Source organism: Cervus canadensis, chromosome 20 (assembly GCF_019320065.1).
Source record: "Cervus canadensis isolate Bull #8, Minnesota chromosome 20, ASM1932006v1, whole genome shotgun sequence".
In the NCBI taxonomy this organism is placed as follows: Eukaryota; Metazoa; Chordata; class Mammalia; order Artiodactyla; family Cervidae; genus Cervus; species Cervus canadensis.
Window position 1 is genome coordinate 50,545,779 of NC_057405.1, and position 17,656 is coordinate 50,563,434.

At 40.7% G+C, this 17,656-nt stretch overlaps 1 protein-coding gene across 13 annotated transcripts in view; it reads left to right on the forward strand.

Annotated features, from left to right (window-relative positions):
• The window catches only part of GRIK2 (glutamate ionotropic receptor kainate type subunit 2), a 723,627-nt gene that overhangs the window by 11,155 nt on the left and 694,816 nt on the right, over positions 1–17,656 (forward strand). Inside the window, exon 1 of one of the 13 annotated variants that reach the window (XM_043439145.1) lies at positions 3,145–3,315. The exons of the other annotated variants lie outside the window; for them this stretch is intronic. The gene's annotated coding sequence lies outside the window, so the exon portion shown is untranslated. Of the gene's footprint in view, positions 1–3,144; positions 3,316–17,656 lie in introns of those variants that run through there. 13 annotated transcript variants of the gene reach the window in all.

Sequence of the window (17,656 nt, forward strand, 5' to 3'; positions counted from 1 at the left end):
AAAGGACCCAATTGTGCTTTTCATTTATTTCCCCCCTTTTTATATATTAAAAAAAAAAAATAGCCGCGGGAGGATGAAGCGAGTGTCAGTGTGTGGTAGTGGTCGCTGCGTTACCTCCCCACGGTAGCCAGTGTCGGAGTCGGTAATGACGCTGGGGGTACTGCCAACACCGCTGCTCCCGCCTGTCTCCCCGGGAGCCTCCGGGCTTGGCTTGCAGCTCCTTCCCCAAGAACGTGAGCGGCTGGGGCTACACGCCTCTGATTGCCCGGCTGATGAGTTAATATCTGGTAACTCTTTGGCAAGTTGGCGCCTGTCCGCTTCCGCGTGGGACCTGGACAGGTCCGCAAGTGAAGGGCGCTAATCTTTTTGATTTGTCATCAGAGAGAGCCTTTTCGGTTAATCTGTCCATTTTCTCAGTGCCTGGTGCCTTTATGGATACGCGGAGCTTTAAAAAATACTGTCGTAAGGTTGAAGGTACTTAACACCGGGAGGCTGCTGTTTGAGTGAAATAGCGTCAGAAGGAAGGGTTTCTGTCTGTTTTTAACTTGTGAGTCCTCTCACAGCTTGCTCGCCGTGCCTCCCAGACATGATGAACAGTGATGATAGAGACCAAGGGAGTCTGTGTATGGGAGCCTAAGTCTGCGCCTTTGTTTCACTTGTAGCATGACTTAAAAAAAACAACAACAACAAAAAACACAGCTGAAATGGCCATTATATATTAGGGGAATCCATTGTTTTTCCTAAGGAATCAGGTTTCTTTAGGGCTTCAAGGAAAATCTAAACATGAGACTCCAGTGGAAAGGTTGGCCAGAAGATTTACTTGGAGGAAATGAAGCGTGGGCAACACTCAGCCTCTCTCCACTGGCCAATGGAGTTTCAGTAGGAGAACTAGTCAGGAAAAGTTTCCTAAGTAGATAAGACCCAGAGAAGAGAAAGCCAGGAGGGTAAAGGCTCCCACTGTGGGCGCCTCCTTTGACAATTCAAGTGGATTTAGACCAAAGAGTGCAGGGAACCATATAATCCTGAGTATGTGTCTTTGAGATAAAAGCAGATACATTAAGTCACTCAAATTTAAATCAAAGAGTGATTGCCTGCATTTCCCATTATGTCAGCAGCATCTTCTCTCTTGTATGTTTCTCATTTGCTTTTTCTATAATGATAAAATTTATCATCTATCTGGGGCTTTGTGGAACCTGGGTAGGAATGCTTTCACATAGGAGAAAGGGAACCCTTCCTTCCCTCCCCCACCAATACACAGACACACCTGAAGCCCACAGGACTGGTAATGAGAAAAGACAATAAGTGGATTCCTACTGTTGTAGTTTTCCTGCTTTCTGCATGCCTTTAGATGGTACTTAAGCACGTTGCTCTTAGCAACAAGAGTCCACAGGAATGCTTGTTTCTTTGGATGAAATTAAATGGGTCCCTGTATCATTGGAAACGTGTGTGTGTGTTCAGTTGCTCTGCTTCAAGCATTGTAAGTGCCACAGTTTGGTAGTTTTGCCCAATATTTTGAGTAATACAACCTACTTATTTGGAATACGGAGGTGTCTTCTGAACTGTTTGTGAATGAGTGTCTTAGTGTGTTTGAGGACTAAGGGGGGGGGGAGAAGAAAGCTGGGAGCCGGAAAACGGCCACCAATACTCTAAAGATTTAATTATTGCTGCTCTGGTCTTGCAGCATAATATTTGCTGAATCATTAGATTGTTACATTCGCTGATCATTTCATATCTTCATATTAAAAATCCTGGCGACTGTAGCAGACTGTGTAGCAGCTTTCCAAAAGAGCTGACACACACACAAAATACATTTTCCTAGACCAGTGCTTACTAAGAATGTTCTAAGAAATAGGGGAGTAGGAAAACACCTTCCCACCTGTGCCTTGCTACCTTAAACCAACTGTCCAGTTTCTAGATAACCTGTTATTTTCTCCATTAACTTCAAACATCTTCCATGCGGAGATCCACTTTCTCTGGTTTGTGACTCGAGTTGAGTGGTGAAGGACTGTGTACATTATAACCATTGGAACATTTCCCTGATGTAGATATTTTGATGCAATGGCGGGAATTTTATTTTCTTCTGGGAAAAACGTGTTCTGAATGAAGTGGAGGTTGGTTGCGCGCGGATGAGCCACTCTTGAGAAATGTTATTTTCAACTTCAGCTGAAAAGGCGAACCAGAGCCTCACCGCTGGCCCGGAGCCTTGGAAGGGAAGGGGGTTGACTTGCTAGTGAAGCAGCTGCCTCTGGGACGCGGATGAGGAGGTGGCCTCCAGCCCCTTCCCCCTCTGACCCTGGTGTGGCCTCTGCCAGCCGCTCGGCGCCTCCGCAGCGGCACTATAGCAACCGCGGGCCCGGTTCGGCTACCGCCCCATCCTCAGCCCCCTTTCCCGTAGGTGGTGGAAAACCACCTTCGCGGGCTCTAAGCAGCCCTTTCCCGGTTTTCCCCGTTCCCATTATGACGGTGACTTGACCCTGCGTCCTCCTACCAGCGGGTGTGGATAGGGGAGCAGCTTAGGGTGCTGACTGCTACTTGCCGAGTCCCTCGCTACCCCCGCCCATCTTCTGGATGGATGATCAGTCTCTCTCTCGCTGTCTCTCTCACAAACACGCGCGCGGGCGCGCCGACAAATGCACTCTCGGGAAGCACGTCCACCACTCTGGCACAAGGACTCCTTTTTGGTTCCCAGGAAAACTTTCAGCAGTCGCGTGCGCCAGCGACTGTATCCCGGCGCCCCCTCCCCCCCCGACTGACCTGGGGCTGCATACCCGGGCCTAATACTCCGCATGTGCTTTGCAAACACCTCCGGGAGACCGTCTCCCGAGCGCCGGCTCCAGGGAGCTTTCCCAAAGCTTTCGGGCAGCCCGGGGCGATGGGGGAGCGACCTGAGGGTCAGCCTAGGCTCAGCTCCTCGCCCGTGGGCGGGCCGGCGCCGCGCCTAGGGTGGGTCGTGGCGGATTCCCCTCCCTCGATCTTGGCTTGGCCCAGCCTGGCTTCTCCGGGGCGACCACCCAGCGGGCGCGTGCACACGGCGGAGCTTGGACAGTTAGGGGGTTAGTTTCCCCGCCCCAGCTTAGGCCGAACGTCCGGGGTCGGCGTTTGCGTGCGCGGAACTGCCACGCCCCCGCGGGCCCGCTCTGCTGCGCTCCGGCCCGCAGCCCGCGGCGGGGGCGCGCGGAGTCAATGAGGCACCTTTGTCTCCCCGCAGCTGCGGCCCGGCCCAGCCGGCGGCTGGAGGGGCGCAGGCGGCATCCTTCCGTCCCCGGGGGCGTGGGCCCCACTGCCTCCTTCTCCCAACGTGACGGAGGCTCGGAGGTACTTGAACATTTCTTTTGTTACTTTCGCCGCCCTCTCTTCCGGGTCCGCTCGACCTCTGCTCCCCGGAAAGCCAGGGGAGGAGGAGAAGCCAGCTCGGGAGCGGGCTCCGCGCAGGGCTAGCCGTCCGGCCCGGAGTTTGGGGGGAAGGGAGCTTTGGTATCTTCTTTAAGGAATCAGTCCCCAAACCAGCACTTGTTTAGGATCTTTGAGGTCGAGTTGATCACATTCCTTATCTGAAATGGCATTTCGAATGCCAAGAACGAAGACGTGAACCCAAACTTTCTCCCAAACTCGTGGGCAGCTTCTCCAAGAGCTGAGCTGAGCTGGTTTGTGGTAGGCCACTAATTCCCTTCAGATGCCGACCTAGCTTTTCTCTTGGGCGTGCCAGTAGGGCGGCTTTCTTAAAAGCCTTTCCCAGGCGAGGTCTTCCCAGGACGCGCTGGAACCTCCTGGCACCCTGCGCGCTGGCCCTGCGTCCGTGCACACGCGTCGCCTTCTTGCGCCCAGGCCGAAGGTGAAGGCCGCCAGCTCAGAGCCAGCCCAGGTTATGAAGGCCACAGGGCGAGAGGGGACGGAATGGGTTCCTACGGAATCCCCCTACTTAGTGGCTAGTTCATGTGCTCCCAGATATAATAATTAGCAGCAGATGTACTACATCACAGAGGAGTGTGAGCGAATTGGCTGGGCTTGGAAGCTGCCACTCTCTACAAGTTCTTTGAAAGAGATTTTTCTTCCTTTGGGAGGTGAGATGGGCGGGAGGGAGGAGTGGCCTGACATCTGGAAGCTGGAAAACTGGCTCTTGGGAGGCGGGGATGGGGGAGTACCGGCGGCTACTGAGTGAAACTGATAAAGCCCCGAACACCTGCTCAGTTGAGCTCTGGAAAGCAGGGGAGGGGAATTTTTCCAAGAATCGCCAACACTACTGCCGCACTAAAAAGAAAAAAAAAAATCTGTTTTTGACATAAGTTCCCACTTATTCTTAAAGCTTCAAAGAATAGCTCTGATGTAATCCATCAACGGAGGCACACTCATTTCAGAAAATGACGTTGAAAAATGATCTTTCCGTCCTCTAGAAATAGCACCCCTTCTCCACCCAGACACATGGAACTCAACTCGTTTTCTGGCCTTGTGAGGTTGTCTTTATGCAGTGAACAGGGGTTTGTATGTCAGTAGACATGTCTCCAGACAGACCACCTTTTGCTTTTTAACTTAAGTCAAGTGATCATTGCAGTGTGTTCATTCCCTGAATTGTCAAATGACACTGTTTCAACATTTACTCAGCACAGGGAAGTTAATGCTCCCACACAAAGGAGGAGCGTAACATAGACCAAACATGGGATGCATCATTGATTATCAGGGCCTTTTCAAGTCTATTCACCTTTAAATAAAGGGTTGCCTATGATAATGATGACATAATCTTTGATTTTCTTTTAATTTTGAAATTTTCTGATAAAGAAGATGCCTTATTCTTTTGTGGTAGAAAGTCAAGTGAGAGAAATTTATTTTCTTTCTATTCTTAGGATTTTACTGTGTTATTGTAGTTCCAGTTCTGTTTATTCCCTGGAAATTATTGATGTCCATTTTGACATATCAGAATAGAAAGTAGTTTACTGTCTTTCAGCTGTATATCCTTATATCACTGCATCATTAATCTGCGTTAAATCATTAATCCACTGCATCCATAATACCTGGGGTTTGTGGGAGATCCTCGGTTTTCCTCTGTAGGATGGTCTGAAATATTGAAATGGAATTGTTGTTTTGCATTTGGGTGGTGAAGCTTTATCTTCTATGGGTTTTCAATTTGTAATCCAGTTCTCAAGGTACTAGAATTGCTTCAAATGAAACTTAAACCCTAAATCTTAGCATGAAAGGTAAGGTCAAAAGCCCTTGAAAGGGAAGGAAGTAGGTGCTCATCATCCTTATTGACTGGTCTAGATTAAACACTGAAGAGGAAGATTTCAGTCTGATAACGTCATAAGGCTTCCTGTTTTTCCTTGCTGCTTCTGCTGACAATTTTGTAAGGTAATTAAATTGGCTGATTGAAGTCAGGGGTGGTCATGGGGTGATAAAGACCATTTGGATTTAATGGAATTTAAAACAACAGAGCCCTGAACACAACTCTTACCGAACAAGAATTTTAATGGCCCATTCTGGGTGCTGACTAAATAGAACGCCCTTAACAAGTTTAATCGAAAGGGCAAGGCAGATTAGCTCTATATAGTCTTTATAGTTGAAGATTGTGGAGTTAAAATTATACCTTTAAAAGACTCATTAATGCATTTTCAAGATTTAATGTAGGTTAAATAAGCTTTCTTCAGACCTTCACCATATACTGTGAACCTAGATTTAGGACCAAGTTTTAATAAGGAAATACCTTTAAGAGCTCACTTCATAAATGGAACTATATGTGTTTTTTATTTCAAAAATAAAAGACATTTAAAATTCTTTGAGAGGATCCAGGGTGTTGAGGGTAAGTGTTGATGATGAGTCTTTTCACTAACTGAAAAGAACAAATTTGACTTTTCTTTAAACTTTTTTTTTTCTTATTAACAGAACTTATCTGTACTAGAGAAGATAGTTATTTTGTAGAAGTTATTTGTAGAAGATAGATATTTTGTACATGCCAAAATAATTTAAAAAAAAGTTCCTCTGCAGTTTCAGTGGAGTCCTGGATACTTGACCTTGGTTTTATGCTGTCTTTTTAATCCTTCCCTTGTTTTTCTTAATGAAACGTCTCTGTTCAGGTTACCATACTTTAGTGCATTCAGGTTCTTTCTGCCCCTGAAAAGGACAGTTCTTTGGTTTACATTGAGAACATGTTTAGTGACAGTCCCATGGTGAAAGTCAAGCCTCAGTCTCTTATGAGATTGTCCCTTCCAGCTGCTTCTTGCCTTGTGAAATTGTCTTCCCAAAGTTGCCTGTTCCTTTGATTATTCCAGAAAAACCTGAAACCCAAGTTTTTACTTAAAAATCTCCCCAATTTAGATTGTACATATTTTTAAAAAATTGTTAAAATTCCAAGTTGACCAAACCAAAAGCACTCAGCTGAATGGGAGGTGGACTCAAAGTCACCAGTTTTCACCGTCCTGCCTACCCCACATTCCCACTCATTCATCCCTGGATTACTGGCTTATTTGTCTCCTGCCCCACACCTTTAGAGCCAAACATTTTATATTGCTGTATTTTCAAAGTGACAATTAGCTTATCAGATAAAACTAATATGGTAAAACTGAGTGGGAGGTTAGAGAAGACCCTTAAAATTTTTCTGCAGGATTTTTCGTTTTCCATTTTATTTTTCTATTTGGGCTTTGAGTCTCTTCTCCATTTACCACAACATTCAAATATAGCATTTCCCTATTGATTGATTTGAGCCCTTCATTTTCTTAATTAAAACTAAACATTCTTTTAATAGACAGGTTACTGGACAGCAGGGCTATGTGTAAAGATCTAAAAGGATCTGGGGAGGTTGTGGCTTTCAGATATTTTCCCCACTGATACATGTAATTCTATCTATCAGTCTTTCTTTTTGGTTTAGCATTTGCCCTCTCCCATGGCCTTGTTTTAAGATAAGTATATTCTGGACGGGAGAGCACATGGTCCCTAGACTGTAAAGTTAGGATGAGTTTATTAGATCAATCGATTCTGTCTGTGGCAGAGATGCTCCGATACAAAAGAAAATTCCAGGTGCCTAAGGGAGTGCTGAGTAATTAGCACTGATGTGAAGGGGAGGCTGAAAAAAGAGGGAAGGCAAATACTGTCTGATACACAGTCATTTTTAGATTAACGCCAGACATATCAGTGTATTGTAAATTGATCGTTTTGCTGGTATTAGTCCAAATCTTTGAGCATATGTGATGGTTTTAAATAAGATGTCAATGATATTCTTATATTGGCATATCTCCTCCCAGTGAAAAAGATCTTTAAACGCTTTTCACACCCTTTAAAATCAACAAGGCACTTTCCCATCATTGAGCTAAAGCAGTGTTTGGAAGGTGTTGCCTCTAATTCCCATTTCTGTTTACAGCTCTGCCTCACTCTGAGTCCTCGACCTATTACAGTGGAAATATTTCTCAGCTGAAGTGATCAAATAAGCAAAGCAGATATTAAAGAAAAGTTCTGCTTCAGTGTCACCATAGGCATTTGGTTTATTTTATATGCTCTTTTATATCCTGCTTATCTTTTTTAGCAACAAATGCTTCTGTATTGTTTATTATACCTTTTAGTGCATTCAGGCCCCTCTTTGTCCAGAAGAAATGAAATGAAAACTCTCTCAAGATGAAGGAAAACTATAGAATCGTGTAATATCTGAGCCAAAGGGGTTTTTAGAGATCAGGTCTGATATCCGAGGTTTAGACATGAGTTGCCAAGGGCAATGAAATCGCTTGTTCTGGTCACAGCTAGTTAATGTCAGATTTTAGACCAAAACATGAATATCCTGACTGCCGGATGAGTAATGTTTTTCAGTGAATTATGTTATTTTTCTAGGGTAGCCTCTGACTCTCTTTGCTTTGTATTAGTTTTAGGAAGAGTTACTGGTTCCTGTCACTTCCCCAAGACATTTGTCTGCTTTATTTCTTCTGCCTTTTCTTTCAAAGAACAGTATCCCATGAGTTATCCATTTTCTTTATCTCTTTCTGTAGCTCCTTCCATTCTCTTCTCCCATACCTGCCAAAGTCGAAGTCGTCTTCTTCCTTGTCCAGAACTTTCACCACACCATTTATTTAGCAAATAATAATTGAGTACATATGATATACCAGGCAAATATCAATAGAATTCTAAGATCCAGATTCTGACCTCAAAGATTTTGTAATCCCATTAAAGAGAAAAGACATATATATATTAAAGTGCCATTTGAGTGATACAGAAACTATATACAATAGTTGTTTAAAGGAGATTTCTATAGGTTTGTATTTTTAAAGGAGAGATGAGATGCTGGCTGAGACCTGTTAAAGAAAAAAAAAATTGTGATATGGAAGAAGAGAGGGCAGTGTATCATTGGCAGAAGACTCAGAACAAGAAAAGAATTTAGGCAGAAGTTAAGAAGGTGAGCTTTGGGACAAGGAATAGACTGGCCCTGTCAGAGGATAGATAAGGCCTTGCTTTTTCAGAGCTTTAATATTTAGGTTACAGGGTTTATACTCCTATTTGTTACCCCAGAAAGCAATTGAAAGTGGAAGGATGGGTTTGACTTGGTCTGCAACACACAGTCAGTGGTTTCTCAGTCTGCTGCTTACATTTTATGAAGAAGTGGATCTCTTTTCTCTGTGTTATTGAAATGAAAGCAAAGAACCCACCCTTGTCCTTGATCATTGAAGTCTTGAAGAAATTATTGGCCTGGGATCACAGATACTTCTTAAGTGAAATTCTGAAATGAGATAAAGGGATATCTTTTTAACACATGGCCATATCAAATGATTAAGCAGGGAAAAGTTTCCTTAATCTAAGGGAGATGCATTGGAAGCCACCTTAAAAGTACCGTTAGCAACTTTGAGGAATATAGTATATTTCCTCCAAGGCATTCATAGTGGTTCTAATTCTAAGAGATTTCCATTACTGAAATTGTATGTATGTGTGTGTGTGTGTAATAATTGTATCATTTTATATAAGATAAAATTATTTGTCAGAATTTAAAATTAAAATTGAAAGCAATTTTAGTAGAATGAATTCATTGTAGTGATATTTTCTAATTCTACATGAACTCAGGACCCTGGACTTGTTTGAATTATGAATTTTACTTTTTACTTTATCATCTAGTGAAAAACAATTAAATCTCACTAAGCCTTGATTTATGTTTCTGTAGAATGGGTACGTGGTTTCCATCTGTCTAACTTCCAAGGATAATATTGGAATTAACAGAAAGATGCATAGAACCTGGGCTTATTGGTGGAAAAGGACTTTGGGGACTGAGGGTGTAGTTATTCATTTACTGTGTGTGGGTAGAGCAAAGTCAAATTTGTTATTACTCCTGTGCATTTCATTCAGCTTCTTAAACTGTGCATAAAATGTTTGGTAGTCTGTCTTTTCTAAAATATTCTTAAATTGACTTCCTTGCATTGCACCTGAAGTGATCATAAACATGTTTAAAAGGTTTATTGACTTTTAGAACCAACTCTCTACTGTGTTGGTAGTTATATAGGAGAGTCCATAGTTTCTTTTTTCATTTTTGTATATCAGGCATTTAATTGGCATTATCCAATGTCCACAATAAAAGTAGGAAATAAGTTACCACTAAAAGCAAAAATGGCTCAGCTGGTAAAGAATCCGCCTGCAATGTGGGAGAGGGTTCGATCCCTGGGTTGGGAAGATCCCCTGGAGAAGGGAAAGTCTACCCACTCCAGTATTCTGATCTAGAGAATTCCGTGGACTGCATAGTCCATGGGGTCACAAAGAGTCAGACACCACTGAGTGACTTTCACTTTCTTTCACTTAAAAGCAAAAATATTATAATAAGCAAAGAAATTATGCTAAATCCAGTGGTTTAAGATTTTTCACTTTTCCATAACTGCATATTTTTTCTTGTTTATGCTTCAAAACATTTTCTGAAAAGCTGTGGCTGCTTCTATGTATACTTAATGTTTTTTTTCTATCCATCTGCCTATGAAGAACTTTTAGCTATTATTCAAGTTTTGTAGATACACATGTGACTGTACTTGATCCATTTGGAGCAGTGATTCCCAACTGACAGGAGTGGAATAAAGGAGGGGCAATCTCAAAATTTTATGATGATCTAAAGGAAGAATGGACTTAATGCAGGATGAAAAATATTCTGTCTTACGTGTTTTTTGTGTGTTTTCTGGAAGCACATCTGCAAGGTAGTGGACATGTTGGAGTATGTGAAGTTGCAGTTGAATTCCTGCTTCTGACAGCACTATTCTATTCTGTTCCCTTTCCCTGAGAATTCTGGGTTGATCCCTCGGGGAGCCTGCCTGGAGACTGGGGGTGATGTTCAGTCACTCATCCTCAGCTCGTTCTCTAAGATGTATTTCCCTTCCTCTTGCTGTTCCATACCTCAGCTGTGCTTTTAAAAATCTAGGTCGTTTTGTCTCCTCCAAGGGGTCTATCCTGGATAGGGATTCTGCACAATAAATTCAAGCATTGGCAAGAAAATTTGATCAGATAAATGATTCCCAAATCTTGTTTCACATTAAAATGGAGGGACCTTTAAATAATTTAAACTCTTGATTCCCAAACCTGGAGATACTGTGATTTAAAATGTTTCATTTTTCACAACTGCATAGTTTCACAACTGGATAATTGTGCCTTCACTTTTTAAAATATATTTTTAAAGAAAACTCTTAAGGAATACACTTAAACACACACACACACACAAAATAAAACTCCCAGGCAGGTTGAACATCAATCACTGAGCTAGATAATCCTAAAGAGATTTTAACCTTAAAATTTATAATTCCTCTGTTTATAGTGGGCGGGTACATCAACTTTCTGGATTGGTAATCAATAATCATGACTAGGCTGTGAAAAACAGTGAGTGAATTTTGTAGATAAGGGTTGTGGCTTGGATATTTTATCATTCCTCGTAGAACACACACAGTGTTGGGCTCTCAGCACATCACGGATAGGCTGATTGATCCTTTAAAACCTAAGCATTTAGAATATTCACATTCACATAACCAACCCCACAGCCCAAAGGGATCTTAAGCAGGTGGTGTTTTACAAACAATGTCTGAGATGATGAATAGTTGTGGGACCTTTCCCCCTCAACCTCCTACTAGAGTCGTCCCTAACAGATCCTTTTAAAATTTTGTTTTCACGAAATCTATCAGAAAAACATTCTAGCAGGCATCTGTTCTAGTGAAGAAGACCCTAACTCAGTTGCCATGAGTACTTGGAAATGGCTCAGAATCTGGGCAGAAAATAGAGCCTAGCCTAGATGGTGTTCATTAGAAATCTTTTGGACTAAACTATATCCACCTTTACCCCACTTCCCATTGCTGTGACTATACTGTCTGTGTCATTGTTAGGTCATGGTGCCAAGAGCTGAAATCTGGACACTGCTTTTGGAATGAAACCAGAATGTTTGTATATTTGTTTCAGGTGGATGTTGTCAATTATGTATGTTTCTTTAGTATTAAAACTGATGATATTTGTATCTGTCCAAATTATTGGTAACTAAGAGCTTTCCATATTTATTGCCAATTAGGTAAGACGCAAGTTTATTAAGTATATTCCAATAATTTAAATTGCAATATGGGAGACTTTATACAGAATTATGTATAGGAGATACCTTATTGATGGTACCATTAATAGCACAATTATAAATTGGTTAGAGATTTTAAAGTATTGAAATCATCATAATTAAATGCTAATGATAATTTTAAGATATGTATTGTGGAAGCTCATTGAGTTAACTTTACGATTCCTCAGAAGTTTTTATTTCGACTTAGCTGTGTTCGCGACTGTGTGTTTAAATATTGTCAATTATTTTAATTAAAATAGTTCAGAGGGAATTTAATGATTGAGAGCATGGAAACATGTAATTTCAAAAACTTGTATTTGGTGGTGTGTAGTTCTCTGGAAGACACACAATGAAAAACCCTTTTATATGGTATGAATTTCACAGGTTTTTTTTGTTGTTATTTAATTTTTTTTGAGTATAGTTGGTTTACAACACTGTGTTAGTTTCAGATGTACAGCAGAGTGATTCAGTTTTACATTTGTATATGTATATTATTTTTCAGATTATTTTCCTTTATGAGTTATTATATTATTCCCTGTGTTATACAATAGGTCCTTGTTTATTTTATACACAGTAGTGTGCATTTGTTAAACCAAAACTTATAATTTATCCATTGCTTCCCCTTGGTAACCATAAGTTTATTTTCTATGTCTGTGAGTCTATTTCTGTTTTGTAAATAAATGTCATATGATATCACTTATATGTAGAATCTGAAAAAAAAATGATATAAATGAAATTATTACAAAACAGATAGGTTTTCATATATATATTTATACAATTATAAGTCTAGAATTATTCTGTCTTTAATCTTTCCATTTGTGAGTATAAATTTATATATATATACATATACATAGGATATGAAAAAATGCATATGGTAGTTAATAATACATTTATATTTATTCAAGGATACTTATTTATTGGCTTTAGATATGGGTTTCTGACTTTACTAAACTTGACAGCCACAAGTAAGTGGTAAGGGAAGTGAATCGCTCAAAGTTCTTTGAATTTTGTCCATCTTTTATTGCCTAGCAGGTCGCCAGACTACATCAATGTTTTGAATATAAACAAGGATAGAATCTTAGCTAAGATTTCAAAGTACCATATTTTCTAAGTGAAGTGTGGAATAGAATTTTAACGCTGAAATTTGTTTATTATTCTCTTGTACTGTGTATGTTATGAGGGCACTGAACTTGAATACAAAAAATTCACTACATATTAGTAAGAAAAAGCTGTATTTAGTATAAGTAATCTCTCTCTTTTGGTGCTATTTTTCAAGAAAGAGATAAAGTTAAACTTGTTTATCAGAAAATAAAGTAATGTTTTATACTGTAATTATAAGAAGGAAGCCAGTTCCTATCAACTCTTTCAATTTTGCTTCAATTTTTGATTCAGATATTTAATTCAACAAATATTTATTCAGCATTGGTATCTAATCAAGTTCTTCGATTATTGACATAATACAGTAATGAAAACAAGATATAACTGAAACTTCAGTAAATATGAAAATTTCCCTCAAATATAGTTATTATGAAATACATTATGTGGAGGTTCCTAATGATACTGATTTTTTTCTTATAGGCAGCAAGGTCTATATTTTTTTAATTCTGTACTATAGGCTGTGTTTCAATATTTTATCTCCTTACCTTGTTAATTTTGAAGAATCCACTGTATTGACTTTAGGAAATTTGGGATTTCCCATGTGGCACAGTGGTAAAGAGTTCACCTGCCAATGCAGAAGATGCAAGAGATGCGAGTTTGATCCCTGGGTCAGGAACATCCTCTGGGTAGGAAATGGAAATCCACTCCAGTATTCTTTGTCTGGGAAATTCCATGGACAGATGAACCTGGTGGGTTACAGTCCCTGGGGTTGCAAGGACTCAGACGTGGCTGAGCACACAGACACACAAAGAAATTCACATTTAATTTGATATAACTTATCAAAATGTATATGCTTGGAGATGATTTTTTTTTGCTAATATTTTAATATATATCATGTAATCTATTGCCTATTTGTAATAAATACCTTGGTATTTAATTCTGTACTTGTACAAGCAACCAATAATCCTATTTGTTATTTTTCCATTCATTCATTCTTTGAATCATTCATTTAGCAAACATTTCACTGCTTACCGTATGCCACTGGCTTTAGGACACTAAGTTCAAAGTCTCTGCATCAGGACTTCTTTGGCAGTCCAGTGGTTAAGACTCTGTGCTTCCACTGCAGAGGGCATAGGTTCAATCCCTTATCAGGAAACTAAGATCCTGCATGCCATGGACACGTCCAAAAAAAAAAGTCTGTGTAGATCTCATATTCTACAGGTGTAGGTAGCCACCTAAAAGAAAATTGCAAAGCGATATGACAAATGCATACAGTAACATGTGAATGGGATTCCCTGGTGGCTCAGACGGTACGGCATCTGCCTGCCATGTGGGAGACCCGGGTTTGATCCCTGGGTCGGGGAGATCCCCTGGAGAAGGAAATGGCAACCCACTCCAGTACTCTTGCCTAGAAAATTCCATGGATGGAGGAGCCTGGTAGGCTACAGTCCATGGGGTCGCAACATGTAAATACATAATCTAACATGAAGAGAGGCATCTGACTACATCTGCAAGGAAAGATTTCTAAAACCTGTTGTTTGCATCTTTCATTGAGATTTGTGGTCTACTAAGGCCTTTACTTGGACATTCCATTCTTGATATTAAATTAGCTATTAGAATGGCTATGCTGTGTGTGTTCCCTCTCTCCACTGCTCCAGCATCAGAAGTCTTCAGCTGGTCTGGGCCTCTTGTCTCAAATCACAGTGATGTCATTAATGTTTTTCATATATATATGTATATACACACATGTATATATTCACACATATGTGCATGACACTTGCACATACACGTTTGTGTGTGTGTGTATATATATATATATAGAGAGAGAGAGAGAGAGGGAGAAAGAGAACTAGTGTAAATTAAGTGTTTCAGCACTGTATTATTAGAATGTAGATTCAGTAACATAAACCTCACCCTACCTTCCAGAAAGACAAAACTAACCAAGAGATAGTCTCTTGGCTCTCACATACAAGTCGGGGATGGCATGGAGGATCTGCCACGCCATCTGCAGCCTGCTGGGGTCTGTGTTACTCCCAGCTGTCTCTTCTGGCATCTCTATCTGGCACCTGGTGTGGCCTTTCTCACGGTCTAGCCATCTTGTGCACCTTCCCGAAAGCAGTGTGGACACATCCTGGATGTTGCACACTCCATTTTATCTCATACCTTATTGACAGGAACTTAGTCACACGGCTCCATCTGTCTGCACAGGAGGCTGGGGACGAAGCCGTATTACAGGGAGTGTGCCCAGTTGAAAATCTCAGGGTCTCTTCCTGTAAAAGACATGGAGAATGAATATTGAAGGACCACTGATAATCTTTGCCACGGGCATCCAATTATACATTTTAGAAAGCAGCTCAGCTCTTTAGAATTTCTAACTATGTGTTTGTGTGTATGTGTGTATAGTAATGGAGTAATGCTTTGTGCTACATTTGGGAAAATATGGAAAAGTGAAAACGATCTCTCATAAAATTGTGCCATTCACCTAAAACCACTATGGTAATTTTGTTTCTATTTGCTCGCCTTTTAAAATTAAAATATTTGGATTGATTATAAAAGTGATGAATAGTTATTGTAGGAAATGGAAATATATATAAAAATGATTAAAAATCACCCATTATTTCACCATAAATGTCATTCTGAGATTTATCTCCTTGACTCTTTACTGTACATGTTTTGTTAATTTATTTTCACAACACTTTATTGTGAACATTTTTCTATCTTCAAGTATTTTTTGTAACCAATTTTTAAGTGTCTGACTTTCCACTCTATAGATGTCTGTCATTTATCAACCAGCTCTATTATAGGGTCACGAACTTGGGCTTGAACTAAGCATATCTTAGTCTCAAGCTGGCTCTGCTGTTTTTGAGTTGTGTGATTAAAACATGCTGCTGAATCTTCCTAAGTTTTAGCTCCTTACAAAATGTGCATGATAATATTATTCACCTATCAAGTTATTCTTGGAATTAAAGGAGATAACAGTGATAACAGAGATAATAGTGCTTAGTGAAGTGTCTGGTGCATAAGAACCTAAGTGTTAATATAGTCAATCAATTGGTCAATCATTTAATTGATTTTGCAACACAGACTATTGATTTCTATAATTGGTTCAGGCTCATTTAGATCAGATGCTTCTGCATCTTACTCTCACAGGGGTGATTTGATCCCCCTCCCCTACCCCAGAGTTCTGTGGGTGTTTTTTCAGGCAGTGGGCTGCCCTTCAGGAGCAAGAGGGGCCAGATGATCAACCAGGACCCAGGAGACCTTTAGACAGGTGACAAATAAATAGTGGAGTATTTCTCTACAGTGGTAAGCCTCCCTCTACCGTGCCCACCGCCTTCTGAAGATGGTAATGGCTCTGCAGGAGTGGTGATGAGGCTGGGCAGGAGAGGAACAGCCGCAGTTTCACGGCAGTCCTCTCTTTGCATTCTGATTTGCTAAGCAAATTCCAGGTGCTTTACTTTCTAATCATAGTATCATCCCCGATGCTTAATTATTTTCTGTAGGGAAATAGAGTTGTTTGGGGTTTTCAGGAAATTAAATTGAACTTCAAAAGTCACTTCCACATAACAATTAACATTCTGAAATGGGTAATTCCTCAGGGTTTGTTGCTAGGTTTACCCAGTTTTTTTCTTTAAAGGGTATACTTTTAAATAGTCGATTAATTTTTTTCTATGTATTTCAGATCATATTTTTAAAACCTGGACATGTTAAGGCTTCATAAATTTCTAGTAAATGGTATATAAAAATGTGTGGCTGGAGCCTTTGAGGTGGATTGATGCTGTGGTCTACAGAGTGGGACATTGGAAGTAATTATCCTGGGTTCTCTATTTGAGGGGAGACTATAGCACTGAAAGGAGATCCCTTTGGCCTGCTCAGAGGGAAAGAAGTGGTTTCAGTGTTAGTATAGCCAAAGTCTGAGAACAGCTTACACTGTGTAAGAAGGTGAATTTTCACATGGCTGGTGGACACTGTCCATTTCCTGTAATAGAATCTATATAACCTTGGCACAAATATTTTCAGTTCCATTTTAATAAGGCAGAGATTCCAGAGATTCTAAGCATTGCCTCTCGGTGTCTTCCCAAATATTGCTTCTCTAGTTACCCTGATGTTCTCTTTTTAATCTTTAAGTTGCCCTTAAGTTCAGTATTCTTACCTGTCTGCACACAGATACAACTTCAGTGAATTTTAAATCTTGATCACTCCACTTTCCCCTAAGAGCATAGAGGTGCAGAGTTCTCATTTAAAAATTGTTGTGTATTAGCCTTTGAGAGGAGTTTACAAGTTATAAGAACCACAGCCCATCGCTGTGGTGATGGTGGTTTAGTCCCTAAGTCATGTCTGACTCTTGAGACCCCACGGACCGTAGCCTGCCAGGCTCCCCTCTCCCTGGGATTTCCCAGGCAAGGATACTGGAGGGGTAGGCCTTTTCCTTCTCCGGGGGACCTTCCTAACCCATGGATCGAACCCACTTCTCCTACATTGCAGGTGGATTCTTCCCCACTGAGTCACAGGGAAACCCATCGCCAGTAACCTCCTATTGACAGGAACCTGATTCCAGACCGATCTGCAAAAGGCATGTGTTTTTTCCATGGACAATGTGGTTGGAAAGATTGGGATTCCAGGGCCCACTCTACTACTTAGGTGTGTGACCTAAGGAAATAACTCACCCTTTGAGTCTCATTTTTCTTATTTAAAATATAAAAATAAAAGTAATAACACCTCATGTGATTCTTGTGGGGCTGAAATGAAATAAAGTCCTTGGATTTGGGGAGCATCCAGAAAGATCCCTTCCCTTTTTGTCATCCCGATAATGTGAGTGTGGAAGAACAGTTGAACAATAGGTTAGCTCTCTGTCCTACAAGAGCCTGTCTGTCAAATGCAGAGTTCTCTGTGTTTATTGACTACTAGTTTCAGCTTCTGTGCAGCTGAGATACAAATTCAGCCCTAGGCTTTTATCCACAGATCTGAGAGGAGGAAGGCAGGCACCTGTAATTATAGCAGCAGTGATGGGCTGCATTTGAATTGCATAGTGTGTTAAGGCTT